Here is a 19,564-nt window from a genome sequence, read left to right as displayed (position 1 = left end):
GAGACAGGAGCGGCGGTAGCTTTAAATCAATGGTTTACGTTATTTTTGTGAATTCGACCCCTGTTGAAACAGTTATCTCACTTTGTAACTGCATATGTATCGAGGATAGCTTTACAAATAAGAGTATCAGTAAATAAAATTGCCACAAGTGTTTCTTTCACTCACTTTCGATAAGACACATTGGAAATTCTTACTTCCTAAAGATTTGGAATTTTTTTTAACGCCGAAGTATATCGGAATTTTATAAAATTTAATCACACTTATCAACTTCGAGATGGCCAGGCCTACTCTCCTTTTTATGTTATTAAAAGTCTGTAGGCTATTCTTTGTACCTAATTGAGGATTGAAAGTTTGAGAAAAGAGCATGGTCATTAACCGTGCTACCCATTTCTGCAGATAGCCTGTTACAAATCAAAAGTTACAAGTTTTGTCCGTTTTTGTCCGTTCGGTACCCTATTATCTGAAAACGGACAAAATCGAACGGACAAAAACGGACAAAAACAACATGAGCCCCCCCCCCCCCCCCTCCTCCCTTGTACATTATAACCAATGTGGGTGTGTACAGTGTAGTGTATTTTGTACTTTACAGACAGTCGATTGTCTACATTAAACTACCTTACACCCCGACATACTTCACATCATTATTCCTATTTAATATTTATAACCGCTGCATACCAAGTATTTCATGTTCATTTCATGTATTCGTAACATTATCACGAATTTTGACACAAATATAATATTGTAACTACATTGAACAGTTATCTTTGCCTAAAAAGAGCAGTTCCCCGTCCTTTTTACAGATTCATCATAACAATATTACGACGCATAAATAAATTTACTGTCCGGAAATTACTCAAATATAGAATGGGAGTGAGTATTACAAACCTCGGGTCAGTTAACGAGTAATAAAAGTTTCCAAGGACCGTGAATCAGTAGAATAAGCATCAGTAGAATAAGCATTTTTAGTCATTGGTCATGCAACTTGAACGTGAGTAATTATAGAAAGTGTTTTATTTACATAGTAGATATAAATGATCAAAACTCAAAATTGGTTAGACAACTTTGCATGTAGTTAAAATGTAATTTTCAGCGTTGACAAGCTTGAAAATTATTGTGTTCGATTAACCGTTCAAAGGTTGATAAGTGTGATTAAATTTTATAAAATTCCGATATACTTCGGCGTTTAAAAAAATTCCGAATCTTATGGAAGTAAGAATTTCCAATGTGTCTTATCGAAAGTGAGTGAAAGAAACACTTGTGGCAATTTTATTTACTGATACTCTTATTTGTAAAGCTATCCTCGATACATATGCAGTTACAAAGTGAGATAACTGTTTCAACAGGGCCGGGTCGAATTCACAAAAATAACGTAAACCATTGATTTAAAGCTACCGCCGCTCCTGTCTCTTGATTGCTGATGATGATCAGGAACACATGACGTATCATCAGGACGATTATTGGTCACTCGAAATCGACCCGTTAGGAATGCAATGTAGGTGTGATGGTTGTTTCTGCGTATTTGTTAGGTACCTGTTACTAATTAATCAACGGGATCATAATGTTGATTGTATCGATAAAACATGGATTTTAAGGCATAAAGAAGCATTGTTGAGTCCTGAAACCAAGTTTAATCGATTTCTCGTGCAATTTTAGGTCAGGAATGGTCATCAAAATAAATTTATAACAATGTCGATATTTTGGTAAATTTCTAGCTTTCTGCCAGAAAATAAATTTTCGGTTTTTATAGGGGTTAATTAGGTATAAACTACAGTACAGCTGTACTTACACCCACATTCACAAGCATGCAAGCTCACCTGGTCCAATGAGCGGGAAACGGAGAACAAGGTCTGGTGACGTCATAGTCACGTGACCTCAGGCTCATAATCACGTGACCTCAGACCCAATCAATTGGGTTCTGGCCTGGTCAGCCCCCTGTCACCCGATCTTGAGGTGACGTACGACACCTCGTTAACCCAATCAATGTCTGGAAGGCTGCAAATTTTCACATGCCAAATCCCTAAGACTCTTAAAGAGTTGTACGAGATGACGATACATAGAGGCCGCAGAATTAAGAGGACTACCAGATCCTGGTGGAACCTAAGCGATCCATGATATCACGACAGGCCCTAGAGGAAGAGGAGGAGGAAGACTGAGGAGGAAGAGGATTGAAGAGGAAGAGGAAGACTCAGGAGGAGGGGGAGGACTCAGGAGGAGGAGGAGGACTCAGAATGAGGGGGATGAGTTTATTGACAGTTAGCTCGGGGAAATGGGTCAAACTTTATCCTTGTCATGTCCACCTGTAGGTTCCACCAGGATCTCCAATTTATAACGTTCATTGGTATAACTATAGTAGTATAGAAACATGACCACGAACTTCAGTTGTCGAACTTTAGTACGTAAATCGTCCGAGAGTTATTGTGAAGAGAAGCAATTGGTTTACAATAGCTCAAAGCTAATGCTATCACGATTAGCCCGAATTGATTCGACTTCGAATGAAATCCATTCATCACGGCCGTGAATGAAGATAGGATTTCTATCGTGGGAATAGCTACAGAGGTATGGAACTATGATCATTATTAGAACCCGGCACAAGTCATAAATCCGGCGGATTTTACATTTACGAACCGACTAGCTCCTAAATAGGTATTGACAGCCTGACAGGGCGGCTCATTCAAATTTGAACTGTGACAGTCCAAATTCCACGTTAATTTGGGGTTTAATGTAGTAACCAGATTCATTATAAATAACGTTAATGTCATGATAATCAATTTGACCATCAGCTGGTTAGGTTAGCGTGTAAAAAATATGCAATAAATTGTTGGTACGTGCGGTGAACAGCCTCATAGGGCTAGCTCTATAATGAGGCTGGTCTACAAACCAGCAAGACAATAAGAAAATTTGTCCCGTCAATAGGTCTCAGCGAACATTAACATTAGTCGAAATATTCTCCTTTATAACATCGCGAGACTTTTGTTAACAAAGAAGCTTAAAATTGTGTGTAACAGAATAACTTTACGAACGTGTGTATAAACGCTACACACCACTTTATATTTGCCGTACGGATGCCATTTATGGATCGCTTCCCCTGGTTACCCCCTGGTCTGTATGAGAAAGTTTTACATCGGTATTTGACAAAAACAGACTTTAAAACCATAAAACATCCATTAAAACGCACTAAATCTGCGAGTTAATTGTTCCCGGTAAGAAGTCTTTGTATTTTCCGGTTGGAGATGTGTAGAGATTTCTGATTCGTTTCACTACATATGATGGCAAAACATATTTCCTCCCCTTTCCACAAAACCTTAAAGAGCACATTTGTAAGAAGGTTTTGTAGGCACTTTGTGTAGGCAGTGTATCGTAAACCCTCGGGCCGAATGGTGCCATCAACGTTTCTCTTGACATCTTGCTCCTTCATAAGATTAAAAATTAAAATTTTAAATTTGTACACGAGTCTCGAAACACCCTGTAGAGGAGGAGGAGGACTGAGGACTGAGAAGGAGAAGGAGGAGGAGGAGGGGAGGAAGAGGACTGAAGAGGACGAGGAGGACTCAGGAGGAGGAGGAGGACTGAGGAAGACTGAGGAAGAGGAGGAGAACTGAGGAGAAGGAGGACTGAGGAGGAGGAGGAGGAGGAGGAGGAGGACTGATGAGGAGGAGAATGAGGAGGAGGAGGGGCACTCAGGAGGAGGAGGACTGATGAGGAGGAGGACTGATGAGGAGGAGGACTGATGAGGAGGAGGACTGATGAGGAGGAGGACTGATGAGGAGGAGGAGGACTCAGGAGGACTGAGGAGGAGGACCCAGGAGGAGGAAGAGGAGAACTGAGGAGGAGAATTGAGGAGGAGGACTCAGGCGGAGGAGGAGGAGTGTAGGCACTTTTTGTAGGCAGTGTATCGTAAACCCTTGGGCCGAATGGTGCCGTCAACGTTACTCTTGACATCTTGCTCCTTCATTAAATTAAAAATTAAAATTTTAAATTTGGACAAGAGTCTCGAAACACCCTGTAGAGGAGGAGGACTGAGGACTGATAAGGAGAAGGAGGAGGAGGAAGAGGAGGAGGAAGACTGAGGAGGAAGAGGATTGAAGAGGAAGAGGAAGACTCAGGAGGAGGGGGAGGACTCAGGAGGAGGAGGAGGACTCAGGATGAGGGGGATGAGTTTATTGACAGTTAGCTCGGGGAAATGGGTCAAACTTTATCCTTGTCATGTCCACCTGTAGGTTCCACCAGGATCTCCAATTTATAACGTTCATTGGTATAGTAGTATAGAAACATGACCACGAACTTCAGTTGTCGAACTTTAGTACGTAAATCGTCCGAGAGTTATTGTGAAGAGAAGCAATTGGTTTACAATAGCTCACAGCTAATGCTATCACGATTAGCCCGAATTGATTCGACTTCGAATGAAATCCATTCATCACGGCCGTGAATGAAGATAGGATTTCTATCGTGGGAATAGCTACAGAGGTATGGAACTATGATCATTATTAGAACCCGGCACAAGTCATAAATCCGGCGGTTTTTACATTTACGAACCGACTAGCTCCTAAATAGGTATTGACAGCCTGACAGGGCGGCTCATTCAAATTTGAACTGTGACAGTCCAAATTCCACGTTAATTTGGGGTTTAATGTAGTAACCAGATTCATTATAAATAACGTTAATGTCATGATAATCAATTTGACCATCAGCTGGTTAGGTTAGCGTGTAAAAAATATGCAATAAATTGTTGGTACGTGCGGTGAACAGCCTCACGGAGCTAGCTCTATAATGAGGCTGGTCTACAAACCAGCAAGACAATAAGAAAATTTGTCCCGTCAATAGGTCTCAGCGAGCAGTAACAATAATTGAAATATTCTCCTTAACATCGCGAGACTTTTGTTAACAAAGAAGCTTAAAATTGTGTGTAACAGAATAACTTTACGAACGTGTGTATAAACGCTACACACCACTTTATATTTGCCGTACGGATGCCATTTATGGATCGCTTCCCCTGGTTACCCCCTGGTCTGTATGAGAAAGTTTTACATCGGTATTTGACAAAAACAGACTTTCAAACCATTAAACATCCATTAAGAAGTCTTTGTATTTTCCTGCTGGAGATGTGTAGAGATTTCTGACTCGTTTCACTACACATGATGGCAAAACATATTTCCTCCCCTTGCCACAAAACCTTAAAGAGCTTATTTGTAAGAAGGTTGTGTAGGCACTTTGTGTAGGCAGTGTATCGTAAACCCTCGGGCCGAATGGTGCCGTCAACGTTTCTCTTGACATCTTGCTCCTTCATAAAATTAAAAATTAAAATTTTAAATTTGTACACGAGTCTCGAAACACCCTGTAGAGGAGGAGGAGGACTGAGGACTGAGAAGGAGGAGGAGGAAGAGGACTGAAGAGGACGAGGAGGACTCAAGAGGAGGAGGAGGACTGAGGAGGACTGAGGAGGAGGATGAGGAGGAGGAGAACTGAGGAGGAGGAGGACTGAGGAGGAGGAGGAGAACTGAGGAGGAGGAGGACTGAGGAGGAGGAGAATGAGGAGGAGGAGGAGGAGCACTCAGGAGGAGGAGGACTGATGAGGAGGAGGACTCAGGAGGACTGAGGAGGAGGACCCAGGAGGAGGAGAACTGAGGAGGAGAATTGAGGAGGAGGAGGAGAAGGACTCAGGAGGAGGAGGAGGAGGACTCAGGAGGAGGAGGAGGACACAGGAGGAGGAGGAGGAGGAGGGCTGAGGAGGAGGAGGATCACTCAGGAGGAGGAGGACCTTAAAGAGCACTTTTGTAAGAAGGTTGTGTAGGCACTTTGTGTAGGCAGTGTATCGTAAACCCTCGTCAACGTTACTCTTGACATCTTGCTCCTTCATTAAATTAAAAATTAAAATTTTAAATTTGGACACGAGTCTCGAAACACCCTGTAGAGGAGGAGGACTGAGGACTGAGAAGGAGAAGGAGGAGGAGGAAGAGGAGGAGGAGGAAGACTGAGGAGGAAAATATGCTTTGATGTTGTAGATCGGGTGTTTTCTTCCAATATGGGTTTCGGTATAAATCCGGAAGCACCCGGTTCATGGGTGATAGGGGTTAAAAACCCTAAAATGTCAGGCTAGGCGATGGGCGAGACAATTGTCTGAATTTGGTTATAAAAACACTTGCACTCTTTGCTAGGGTTTGCTTTTTTCTGCTACATTGATCCGATTCCTAACTACTAATCATCCCCCTCTACATCATTCTCTTTTAGATACATAATTTCTATCAGTTCTTGAAGGTACATCCGGCATGATGTAAAGTCTATATCAAAGCATTTTAATGTGGTCTTAACAAGTTGCAAGATATTCAAGTTCACTAATAAAACAGAGATTGTAGGATATTCTTCTTTTACATATTGAGTAATTTTGGCTACACATGTGAGGAAAGATACCAAATTGGTTTACCAAACGAAGATTGTAGGTTATCTATTATTCTTTACATGATTATTGACACAACTTCATAGTCAAACCTGTATTATTTTAAATATTTAATATTTATCCACACTCTCCATAAGAATATTATTGGGAGTCATTTTGTGATTAAAATTCGATTAAATCAGTATTTCCAAGCAAAAAACTGCCCCAAATTTCTCCTCCGAATATGGTCCGCTAGTTCGAAATTTTAGCACTTATAAACTTTATTGTTAGACATTACATTAGTGTAATACCACTGAGACCAGATGTAGTAATCTATTCAGATAAAGCGAAGAATGTGCATCTGAATGAAGAGAACTTTGCTGATCAAGAGAAAAGAATATGAAGAGATATCAGCAGCTGACAGAAGAGATTGCAAGCTCCAGACAGTAGCAGTTCGAGTTCGAGTTCGAGTTCGAGGCATTTACAACTGCAGCCTCCAAACCTTTATGAACCACCTGAACGTAAACACTAAAGAGAAGAATGCCTGCATGAAGATCGCTGAAATTAGCATGAGGGCATCATACACCATCTATCTGTCCAGAAACACCATTATATAGTCCAGAGGCTAGTAATTGCATAGTAGGAGCGTATAATGTTTGTAGAATGTAATTATTTTTACAAACAACCGTTCAAAACTTATAGATCAAGTGATTGCCTACCCACAATTATATTACAACGTCGTGGGGTCAGTCGATATTGTTGCTAAAAATCAGGAGCAAGCGTCTTGAAACAGGATACCATGAATCTGTATAAGTTTTAAGTAGTTTCATTCTACGTTTAATATTATTATTGGGTCGTTTACGTTAAAGTTATATTTGGCCATTTTATAGCCTCCCCTCAAAAAGCCCACAATTACTCAATATGTAAAAGAAGAATATCCTACAATTGTCCTTCCCACATTGTGGGCACTTGGCGATACTCATACTTGAATAATCGAATCAAAATTAAACATTTTTTGTGGTGACTCAAACCCCGCCGATGCCCCATCTAAAGTTACACTAATGATTAATGAGTTTTATAAGAGATAATAAGCTTAATAATAAGCAATTAATAAGCTTAATAAGATATAATAGTGAAACACTTGAACTACAAAATAACTTGTGACATTTGTGATAGGTATAATATGTGTTTATGGTAACTGAATTTATTCTTTAATCATTATGATTAAGAACTCAAGAAGATTATAATTCATTTACTTCAAATATGAAATGTTTATCATTTTCTGCACCAGTAAATTGTATCACTCACCGCCCCCTACTCAATAAAGAAGACTGACAAGACTTAGTTGTTAGCTACAAAGTGTGGGTTTTGAAAAATATGGCAAATTCGTAATTTCGTCAGGCATAATTGAGTACAGTAAAAATATTAAAACATGAGGAATATAATCTGAATACCTGAATTATAATACGTTAAACATCATGTCATTACAACACATCACAACAACATCATTTAATTTAGCTATAAACAAAATTTTGCCAAATTTTGAAAAATTTCAATTTGAAATGGTGAAAAATGGTGAAAAATGGTGAACATTTTTTATGGTGAATTGGCAAAATAAAAGGGAAATTCACCATTTTTCACCATTTTTCACCATCGCCCCCCCCCCCCCCCCCCCCGGTGGAGGGCAGTCTTTTCGTTATCATGATTTTGTGATAATTTTAATTATAAGTTAATGAATTTGGTTGCACCTCTCAGCTGAATTCAGCTTATCTTAGTGTTCCCACGACCCACTCCGCTAATTACCTGGTTTAGTTAGGGACAATTAACATTAATACAGGACCATCTGGGGAAAAATTTGCGACAAGCTGATTTTTACAGGAATGTGTTGTCCATAGTGTCAGGAACCACCCCAAAGAGTTTTGAAACTGGATCTGTTGAGCAAAAAAAGTTACAGCCAATTTTCTTCAGGCGCGTATGTCAGCCTGAGGACCACACTTGAAAAACTCGTAACTATCGTAATAAAGACCCCCAGGAGCACCATAGGGGGTGCAAAATGACCGCAATAGTGACATTATGTGGGGCGAATCAGTGTTTTAGGTTCGTTAGATCTTTACTTATTGAGATAATTTCATTTTTATAGGCTAACCTCTCAAAAATTTACTAAAATTTTGAAATTTTACTTAAATTTGGAAATTTAGCAAAATTGTTGTACAATTAAAACATTGTCTAGTTATCAGTATTCAAATTCTAAAATTTACTTTCAATTGTCAATTGATCCTTATATTAGTATAGTAAATAATATACATATCACATCAAATTCTGTAAAAAAAGGTCCTGAATTATTAGCATGGTGTCTTTGATTGGCAACTATTAGGTCACTTCTGGCTATCCCATTTCCTCAGAGTTGTTTGATTCTCCTGAATCGTCCTGTCTTTCGGGTGCATTAGTGCAACTTAATCCATGACATTGGCCACATGCAGGTAGACATCTAAAGCCATACCTTCGGCAGGAACACCTTAAGTACTTACAAGGGTTCTCAACCTCCACCGAGCAATTGCAGTAAATGAGGTTGAGCATCCCTGCCGGAGCAATCGCAGCTTTAGTCGGGATTGGCCGGTAGTATCCTTCAGAACTCATCTCCCATCCATAATGTAGTGGATTTAGACTTGCAGTGTCGATTGTCACCCAGTTATGGTACTGAAGATATGATCTTAATATATATGCTCAGTTGCAGAGGATGTAGACGGTGGTAGCCTTGATGGGTTGAGTTTTTTCTTTGCTATTATTCTACTGTAGCTGAGAAATCTGAGAGTTTCAAGTGCCTTGGTTTTATCTCCATAAATATGTTGAAACAAGGAGAGGCCAGCTTCAATTACTTCATTTGTTGAAACTCTCACAGAGAGTAATGATGCTAAATGACCCTCCTCATGAAAAGAAACTGCCTTTTTCTGTCAGTTCAGTAATTACACTTTTCAATACGTTTGTGCTCGCTTATCAGTTACTTATCATTACGTTGATAAGACTTGCTTGTTTAACCGGTGCCGTGGTTGTGTGATGTATAAATCGGAGAAATACGTGGCTTATAAGCTTGATGAAGTGAAAGATGATGCAGCTGAATGGATCCGGAAAACTCTTGGGCTTGCTAAAGTAGATCATGTTAACGCGTGTGCAGTTCAGAGTTTCAGTGGTAAAAGAGAAATCTCCAGGGAAGTCATGGCTCAGAGTCTTAACGCTGCGTTAAAAGTTATGTATAGACAGTCGTTGTACATTAATCAGCTAGAGAAATATAATCAGAAATTGCACTCCGATGTAATTGACAATCAGGGGACAGTAGTTGTATTGCAGAAAGAGCTGCTAGTTGCCAAAGACAAGCAACTTGATGACTTGAAATCTGTTGTTGTAGCATCAGTCGAGGATACTGTGAAATCAGAGTTGAAGACATACAGCGCCGCAGTACAGGCATCAAAAACCTCAGCAGCAGGTCCTTTGTTGCATTCGGATAGAAACATTTTGAAGAATGTCATCAAGGATGTTGTGGCAGAAGGAGACCGAAGTCGGAATCTGATGTTATTTGGTATTAAAGAAGAGAAAGGTGAGCTGTTATGCGACAAGGTCGCTCAAGTGTTGTTGGAACTTAATGAAAAGCCAAAAATAGAAGCTAGCAGAATTGGTTTGAACAAACCCAAGGATAAGAAACAAGTGGCTGACAGACCTGTTAAGGTGACTTTGACGAGCTCCACAATCGTGCAGCAGATTTTGACTAGAGCAAGGCATCTCCGTAGCTCAGAACGTTTCAGTAAAGTTTTTATCAGTCCAGATAGGTCTCCAGAGGAACGTGCCGAACAGCAAAAGCTTGTTTTAGAACTCAAGAAGAGATTGAACGACGAGCCAGATAAGAGACACTTCATAAAAGGAGGCAAAGTATGTAGTGTGGACAAAATTGTTGTTTGAAATGTGTTAAGACCGAGTTTTGCTTGGATTTATGGATTCCTGGTTCGCTAAGATTTTAATTTTTTTTGATAAGCTTCTAAATCATATACTGTCAGTCTTCTAGAATTTTGTTTTGATTTGTGTATTAAGCTGATGTATTTAATCTTACTTCCAGGTCCATAATTTCGGTGGAGTATATATTTTTTAGAGTTATTTAGGTTTTATATTAGCAGATTTAGGTATATAATTATTGTATATTATTGTATGTATAAATTCTTGAGTAAACATTAACCAGTAAACAAAGCTGGTTCCCAACCAACCTATATCTTCACCTTACCAAAGCCATGTATACTGCTGACCGTGTCACATCCTGAGAAACTGTGAACAAACAGTAATATGCGTTTTATGTTGGCATCAAGAGCATTTACTATTTTACTGATCGAGTGTGAGCCGTTTCTGGTCGTCATCACAATTTCATTGTGATTCTCAGTAAAATGATGAATAAGGAGGCAAAGTATATCAGTATCCTCTGCTTTTACCTCAACATCTTCGTAGAAGGACAAGTTCAAAGCTTTACTAGCTACCATGGTATCAGCATCATCAGTAGCTACATGTACTTCAATTCCATGTTATGTAAAAACGTTCAAAAGAAGCTTTATAAGCTCATGCTTGTTCTTTGAGTTGCTGAACAGTTTTTTCATCGGAACTGTGCACACAGTAGTACTTTTAATAGCTATATCAGAGCAGTATGCCTTGATTCTTCGCTGATGCTCATGATCTTTTGTTGATCGGGCATAGCCATCAAACACAACAATCACTTTCCGCTGTTCGGATTTCGGAACTAGTATAGCTTAAGGTATTCATTAGCTATGTCGCCGTATGTTTCAAAGCCTGTGAACGAGGTAACTTGATAGAGTAGCCATCCACCATCAATTATTGATGGGGAGGATGGGTTGCTAAATGTCACAGTACAATCAACAACATTCTTGAGGTATTGCCCAAGGGCTGCCTTGTTTGCCTTTCTCATCATCTGCTCATTGTTAAAAAGACTCATCGGCATTCGGCATTGCTGTGAGCTCATTTTGCAAGCTTTCCTCCAGTGTAGACTCTCGTTCAGGTGCGAAGACAAGCCGATTAAAAATTGTCAATGAGTCTATAACAATGTCTTTTTCGTTCACCCTCACTGTCCTCTTTAGAAGGGTCAAGTTTCCGACTTTGCCTTTAACTCGAAACTTATCGATAAAGCTTTTGCCATCCAGCTCTTTCTGGAGGGCAGTACCAACTGAAATGCAATATTCTGGGTTGACATTACTCTTCTCTTTCTGCGATATGAGACCTGTTGAGTACGATAGCATTTTAGTCTTGTCTTCAGATTCGTCGAAATCAGCTGTATCTTTAAACCAACACAACAGCTTGGTAAACACTGCAATATTTTTCTGTACAGAAGATTTGCTAAGATCTGAGTGATTAGCACTAGAGGCTTTTGTCGTTGTTCTTTTATTGGATAAGTCTGCAATAGCTTCATCGACACTCTCGTTTATTAACGCCATTTGTAAGCAGCATCGACACTCTCGTTTATCAACGCCATTTGATTGAGGGTTGCCGTCCATGACTTATGGGCAGATTCATGAGTTCGCATTCTCCCTCCAGACAAACCCCCTGATGACTTTGCAGCCTTCATTAGTCGCTGTTCGATCGACAGGTCTGTCCACACACCAGACTACTCGTGTTCATTATATCGAACTGTGTGCAGACCTACGACCTTGAACGTTTTGACTAGTGCACCATACTGAATCTCAAGTACGGTAATCTGCTCAAGATACAGCCGTAGAGCTTTGGAGTTCTGACCTCGACCTGCTGCTGCAAAGATCAAAGATGGGCAACATCTTAGCCACAATTGCAAGATGTAGATCGAAGTCATGCTCAGTTGCAGAGAATTGTCTCTCAAATACAGTAAACTCTTAAAATACTCCTACAAGTACATATTATACTGATCGGTGTCCGAGAAACATGAATTACGTCATCATGGTGCCTTCTTAACCCGGCTACAGACCTTCCCGTTACGGATACTAGTGGTCGAGATGAGTCTGTTCAGCCCTCTTCTTCTTCAGGTCAGTTACCACGTTTTTCCTTGCTGCACGCTCTTCACTGGATCTATCAGGACAGATCCGTACATCTTTGTGTGCATCAGCCATCCTCAGTCTCCCTGTTTTCATCAGAATCTGATGAACTGCTGTTGAGCTTGGGACGGTGATCTTGACTGGTCGGATAGCCGTGATACCTGGCCTCTTCCAGCCGACTCTAGTCGCTTCAAAATGAGGTTTCTCCCCGATCTCCTCCAATACTGCGGTTACCAGAGCTGGAAGCTGTTCTCCATCCTCTTCTTTCAGTCCAAACACTATCAGATTCTTGCTCCTGTCCTCCTCTGCAGCCACACTCTTTATTACATTCTTCAGAATTTTACTGTTGCAGACCGCGCCATTTGTGCTGTTCTTTTGTACAGCGGCACTGTAGCTCTTAATCCCTGTCTCCACCGTTGTTTGTACTGTCTCTTCAACTGACGTCTTAAACAACTGTAGTTGTTCGTCCTTCTGCACTAGCAACTGGTCCTGCAACCTGACCATCTTTTCCTTGTCTGCTAGTGCTTCCGTCTTGAGGCTCTCAACGATTTCCATCATAGCGCTCATCTGACTACTCTGCCGTCGTACGAGGTCTGCTGCTTGCATAACCCATTCTGCCATATACCTTTTATAGATAGACGGAGACATGAGTATTTCTTGGTCCATATCTCCACGAATTTCGAAGTTTTCTAAATTCAGTTGTCTTGCCATCGAAGTGAACCATCTATCAGCACATCCCTCTACATCTTCCTTTTCTTTATAGTTGAAATCCTTGAGTTTCTTCTGAGATCGGGTGAAATGTAAATCATCCTCCGTGGTGTACATTGTATAGTAATGGCTTACTACGCGGTAGCAGCAAACTGAACTTATCGCAAAGTTACAAAAGATAAGAGAGCTCGATAATTGCAACGTAAGCTACACACACTACACACATATGATCATATCTTCAGATCATATCTTCAGTACCATAACTGGGTGACAATCGACACTGCAAGTCTAAATCCACTACATTATGGATGGGAGATGAGTTCTTAAGGATACTACCGGCCAATCCCGACTAAAGCTGCGATTGCCCAATGCCCCGGCAGGGATGCTCAACCTCATTTACTGCAATTGCTCGGTGGAGGTTGAGAACCCTTGTAAGTACTTAAGGTGTTCCTGCCGAAGGTATGGCTTTAAATGTCTACCTGCATGTGGCCAATGTCATGGATTAAGTTGCACTAATGCACCCGAAAGACAGGACGATTCAGGAGAATCAAACAACTCTGAGGAAATGGGATAGCCAGAAGTGACCTAATAGTTGCCAATCAAAGACACCATGCCAATAATTCAGGACCTTTTTTTACAGAATTTGATGTGATATGTATATTATTTACTATACTAATATAAGGATCAATTGACAATTGAAAGTAAATTTTAGAATTTGAATACTGATAACTAGACAATGTTTTAATTGTACAACAATTTTGCTAAATTTCCAAATTTAAGTAAAATTTCAAAATTTTAGTAAATTTTTAAGAGGTTAGCCTATAAAAATGAAATTATCTCAATAAGTAAAGATCTAACGAACCTAAAACACTGATTCGTCCCACATAATGTCACTATTGCGGTCATTTTGCACCCCCTATGGTGCTCCTGGGGGTCTTTATTACGATAGTTACGAGTTTTTCAAGTGCGGTCCTCAGGCTGACAAACGCGCCTGAAGAAAATTGGCTGTAACTTTTTTTGCTCAACAGATCCAGATTCAAAACTCTTTGGGGTGGTTCCTGACACTATGGACACCACATTCCTGTAAAAATCAGCTTGTCGCAAATTTTTTCCCAGACATTTGCATTATTTCCTAACTAGTTTTATAATTTAGGAGTACAAATTTAGACATGGGTATCCGTATGGGTTAGGCGACTGTTAAAAATTTTAAATCTAATTAATAACAAATAACGGAGTAGTTCGCTGTTTATTAGTCTCATGATTGAAATACTGATATCTGGATATTATCCGGTTGGAAGAGACAAGGACAAGTGAAACAAGGAAGTTAGGAGTAAGGGCAAATTTTCGGCGTCAACGCCATCTTCAGGCTCAAATTATTTGTTATATAGTAGTGTTGAAAGTATTAAAATATTTTTAATACTTTCAACACTACTATATAACAAATAATTTGAGCCTGAAGATGGCGTTGACGCCGAAAATTTGCCCTTACTCCTAACTTCCTTGTTTCACTTGTCCTTGTCTCTTCCAACCGGATAATATCCAGATATCAGTACTAATTAATAACATACGATAAAATATTGATAATGCGAATGGGAACATTCAGTCATTAAAATCACCCGATATTGAAGAGGTTTTTGATAATAATATACTGATCAACAGTTTTAAATTGGGTTTTTGATGTGTAATAATTGTTACTCACTAGAATGCTAATAAAGCAGAATCGGATTTTGGCTATTTCTTAAAAACAAAGTCTCCTAGGCCTAAGTATGGTCATAGCACTAATAAAAACAATAAAATTAAACATGCTTCTTAGGCACATTTTGAGGTCTGTATCTCAATCAGAAGCTGAGATACATTATAGTGGGGTCGCAGTACAAGAGAATTGGTGAGGCCAAACAGAGCGTGATTCCGAGAAATGCCCCACTGGTGAAACAGTTTTCCCGAGTAAATAGTGTTATGTAGGGTATAAGTTGGATTACATTGAGAAACTTCGCGGAAGTCCCGTGTTTGCGGGACTTTTGCCAGTGGTTTTGTTTTAAATAATAGACTATAGCATAGATTAAATGTTATAAATCGAAACTGATTACAATTCATAGGCCGTGAATGAATGGGAAAAGCGAGCGACCGATTTCATTCTCGGTATCATTTTGCATTTGATTACGGTCATTCAAATTAATATCATCTCCTTTTGTTTGGGAAAGAGAGACACAGGCAGCGGTCCACTCTACCCATGATTATGGGTTTTGGTCAAATATCATCTCTTTTCGATTGCAATGCCAGGGTTCTTCAAAAAGTCGAAATGTTAATTCATAACTTTATTAATAAGGAGGTAATTTCAACGATTTCGAAATTTTACCTTTGAAAACATTTCCTTGTGTTTAGGTAAGCGTGCATGTCGATCACTGACTGAATTTGCCACTTTATACTCATTCAAGTTAGTATTAAATTTATATATAATGCCATTTAATGTCGTGGGAGAGCAGAATTTGTTCGAAATCACGAATGAGCAAAATTACGTGCAAAGTTTCAATGGATTTCAAAAAGAACTTGGATCACAACGGGACTCCAAAGTTGATAAAATTCGTGAAAATACCAGTTTTCGGTGATTTTAGCAATTTTCTATCATTTTGGGCGTGTCCCCACGTGTGCAACATTTGGGGGGGGGGGCAACTATATTAAAGTATATTAAAATGTAGGATTTTTCCCGATTTTGACCCGGGGATATACTTTAATATACCTACAATATACTTTAATACATCCCTATCTCCTTGGAGGCCTACATCAAAAATTGCTGCCCAAAATAATTTGAAAATGCAATTCTTAATCGATTCCAAAAAGTTCTTGAAAAAATATTGAAAACTGATGGAGTTATTTCAATTTTAATGAAGTCATTTTGGCTAGTATTCCGAACCGAGATATTATGTGCAATTTTCCCAATTTTGTTCATGGAGGTCTCTTTACTTAGTATCCACTATATTCAACAAACACACAAACAGTTATATCTTTCACATAGAGTTAGTCTCATTAAAAAATATTGAAATTTTATCGAATTTGGGCAAAAGCGTATGCCAAAATAAAATGGGCATATTTTTTAAAGCTCATAGCTCAGCCAATTTTTGACCAACCTGGATGGAAATTCATGTACTAGTCCTAAAACAGGCTTATCTTGCGAATCTGAGTGAAAAATATAGTTCATCATGTAAATCTTAACGAAGAATATAAATCTTCTAATTGTAGGTATATTAAAGTATATTAAAATGTAGGATTTTTCCCGATTTTGACCCGGGGATATACTTTAATATGGTTGCCCCCCCCCCCCCCCCCCCAACTTTTCTATTTTTAACTTTAAAACTAGCCAAATGCACAATTTAGAACTGAGCTCCACAACCCAAGGGATAGCCCAACACCAGTATACTAAATCGCAAAGTTGACATTTTTATAAAATAATTCTTCAATGGCAAATATCTTTATGAAGGAGCAAGGTAGGGAAACTTTCCGGTAGATTTTCGGAATGCTCAAACAATTCTCTAACATGAAAATTTCCTCAGATTTTGAGTAAAATTACTCCTTAATGGTGTAAATTCAGTTTGAAAAGTTGTTATTTTGTCAAAAATCAAGTTTTGAAAAAACTTAATTTGATGAGGTCCATCAAGTGGTGATGATGACGTTAAATTATTTTTTGATATAATTGAAACTGTAAAGTGTAAACAATTATCTTTAAGACCTGTGGTCGAAAATTGCTGCATCTTTTATAGGTACAAATCTACAGACACCTGAATGTAGCCTATAATTGACTGGCAAAGCGTCTATCCCTGAATATATGTATATATAAATCACGACAATTTATCGTAAAACAGGGGTTCCAGAAAACCCACTTCCCGATACTCCTGAAACTTGAAATTTTTTTTACAGTCGATCTGGGCAACATCTAGACGCTCTGCAAAGTTTCAGATTTTAAAAAAAAACATGGTTTTTAGGCACCTGAATATGGCGATTTTGGGTTTTTTTTACAGAATTTCGTATAACAGTGCTGGCGAGTATTTTACGCAAATTTCTTAAAAATCTCTACATAACTATTTCTTATTCCTGTCATCTTTGACATTAAATGAGAATGTTTTGAACTAAAAATAAACCTTCTGAACGACTTCCGACGAGTCTTAATGCAAATGCCCGAAAAATAGTAAAAGGGGTATAATAGTCAATGGGGTAAATTGTAAATGAGGGTAAATAGTAAATGGGGGTAAATAGTAAATGGGGGTAAATAGTAAATGGGGGTAAATAGTAAATGGGGGTAAATAGTAAATGGGGGTAAATAGTAAATTGGAGTTAATAGTAAATGGGGGTAATTAGTAAAGAGGGTATAATAGTATAAGAAACAAAAGCCCCGGTCCTGCTTGCCAGCACTGTGATATACCTACATTATAAAAAAATATGTGAAAAATGTTGTTTTATTTAATGTATAGATTAGATTTACCTTTCATGTAAAGTTAGTCTTGTTCAAAGATATTGATTGTTCATACTTGACCAATTTATGAGCCAAAATATATGAAGATTGAAGTATGAGTTCAGGGGACTAGCAACAACTTTGACATTAAATGAGAATGTTTTGAACTAAAAATAAACCTTCTGAACGACTTCCGACGAGTCTTAATATATATATATAATGTCTTAATATATATATATAATGCAAATGCCCGAAAAATAGTAAAAGGGGTATAATAGTCAATGGGGTAAATTGTAAATGAGGGTAAATAGTAAATGGGGGTAAATAGTAAATGGGGGTAAATAGTAAATGGGGGTAAATAGTAAATTGGAGTTAATAGTAAATGGGGGTAATTAGTAAAGAGGGTATAATAGTATAAGAAACAAAAGCCCCGGTCCTGCTTGCCAGCACTGTGATATACCTACATTATAAAAAAATATGTGAAAAATGTTGTTTTATTTAATGTATAGATTAGATTTACCTTTCATGTAAAGTTAGTCTTGTTCAAAGATATTGATTGTTCATACTTGACCAATTTATGAGCCAAAATATATGAAGATTGAAGTATGAGTTCAGGGGACTAGCAACAACTTTGACATTAAATGAGAATGTTTTGAACTAAAAATAAACCTTCTGAACGACTTCCGATGAGTCTTAATGCAAATGCCCGAAAAATAGTAAAATGGGTATAATAGTCAATGGGGTAAATTGTAAATGAGGGTAAATAGTAAATGGGGGTAAATAGTAAATGGGGGTAAATAGTAAATAGTAAATGGGGGTAATTAGTAAAGAGGGTATAATAGTATAAGAAACAAAAGCCCCGGTCCTGCTTGCCAGCACTGTGATATACCTACATTATAAAAAAATATGTGAAAAATGTTGTTTTATTTAATGTATAGATTAGATTTACCTTTCATGTAAAGTTAGTCTTGTTCAAAGATATTGATTGTTCATACTTGACCAATTTATGAGCCAAAATATATGAAGATTGAAGTATGAGTTCAGGGGACTAGCAACAACTTTGACATTAAATGAGAATGTTTTGAACTAAAAATAAACCTTCTGAACGACTTCCGATGAGTCTTAATGCAAATGCCCGAAAAATAGTAAAATGGGTATAATAGTCAATGGGGTAAATTGTAAATGAGGGTAAATAGTAAATGGGGGTAAATAGTAAATGGGGGTAAATAGTAAATAGTAAATGGGGGTAATTAGTAAAGAGGGTATAATAGTATAAGAAACAAAAGCCCCGGTCCTGCTTGCCAGCACTGTGATATACCTACATTATAAAAAAATATGTGAAAAATGTTGTTTTATTTACGGGTATATGGCCCCCAGAATATAGGTGGCCCCCAAAATATAGGTCATGTTAGTGGATACAGTTCTAACCAAGATAAGCGATACTAATGGGATCTGTTACTGCTAGGTTGGAGTAAAACATGTAACTAATGTTTCTGGATAAAAATTTTGGACCTACATGAGGTATTTTGGTATATTTTGTCATGACAGCGAAAGATTTAAACGATGTTGTCATTTTCTAGAGGGGTAAATATGGCGAAAAATTGTCATGACAAAAATCTGTCCAACACATGCCATTAAGACTACTGGTATGAGTTAAAGTATTATTTTAAGCTATCTTTTCATCGAGACATCTGCAAACTGACAATTTGGAAAAAAGTTATGGCCACCACAATTTTACGGGCCCCCAGAATATAGGTCTATACGACCCCCAGAATATAGGTTGGTCAAAAACCCTGAACATGCCCAAAACCATGCTTTGGGATGCTCTACTTGTAGCTACTAGTCTCCTGAACCCACATATCAAGTTTTATCAAAATTGGATAAAAATTGGCCGAGTTATGGGATAAAAACAAAAACCATATGCCCATATTTGGGCATACGCACCAAATTTGATCGATTTTGGTCCATAAATTGGTCAAATATCAATATTTT

Source organism: Bolinopsis microptera, chromosome 4 (assembly GCF_026151205.1).
Source record: "Bolinopsis microptera isolate Bmic1 chromosome 4, MBARI_Bmic_1.0, whole genome shotgun sequence".
In the NCBI taxonomy this organism is placed as follows: Eukaryota; Metazoa; Ctenophora; class Tentaculata; order Lobata; family Bolinopsidae; genus Bolinopsis; species Bolinopsis microptera.
This window is presented reverse-complemented; position numbering follows the sequence as displayed.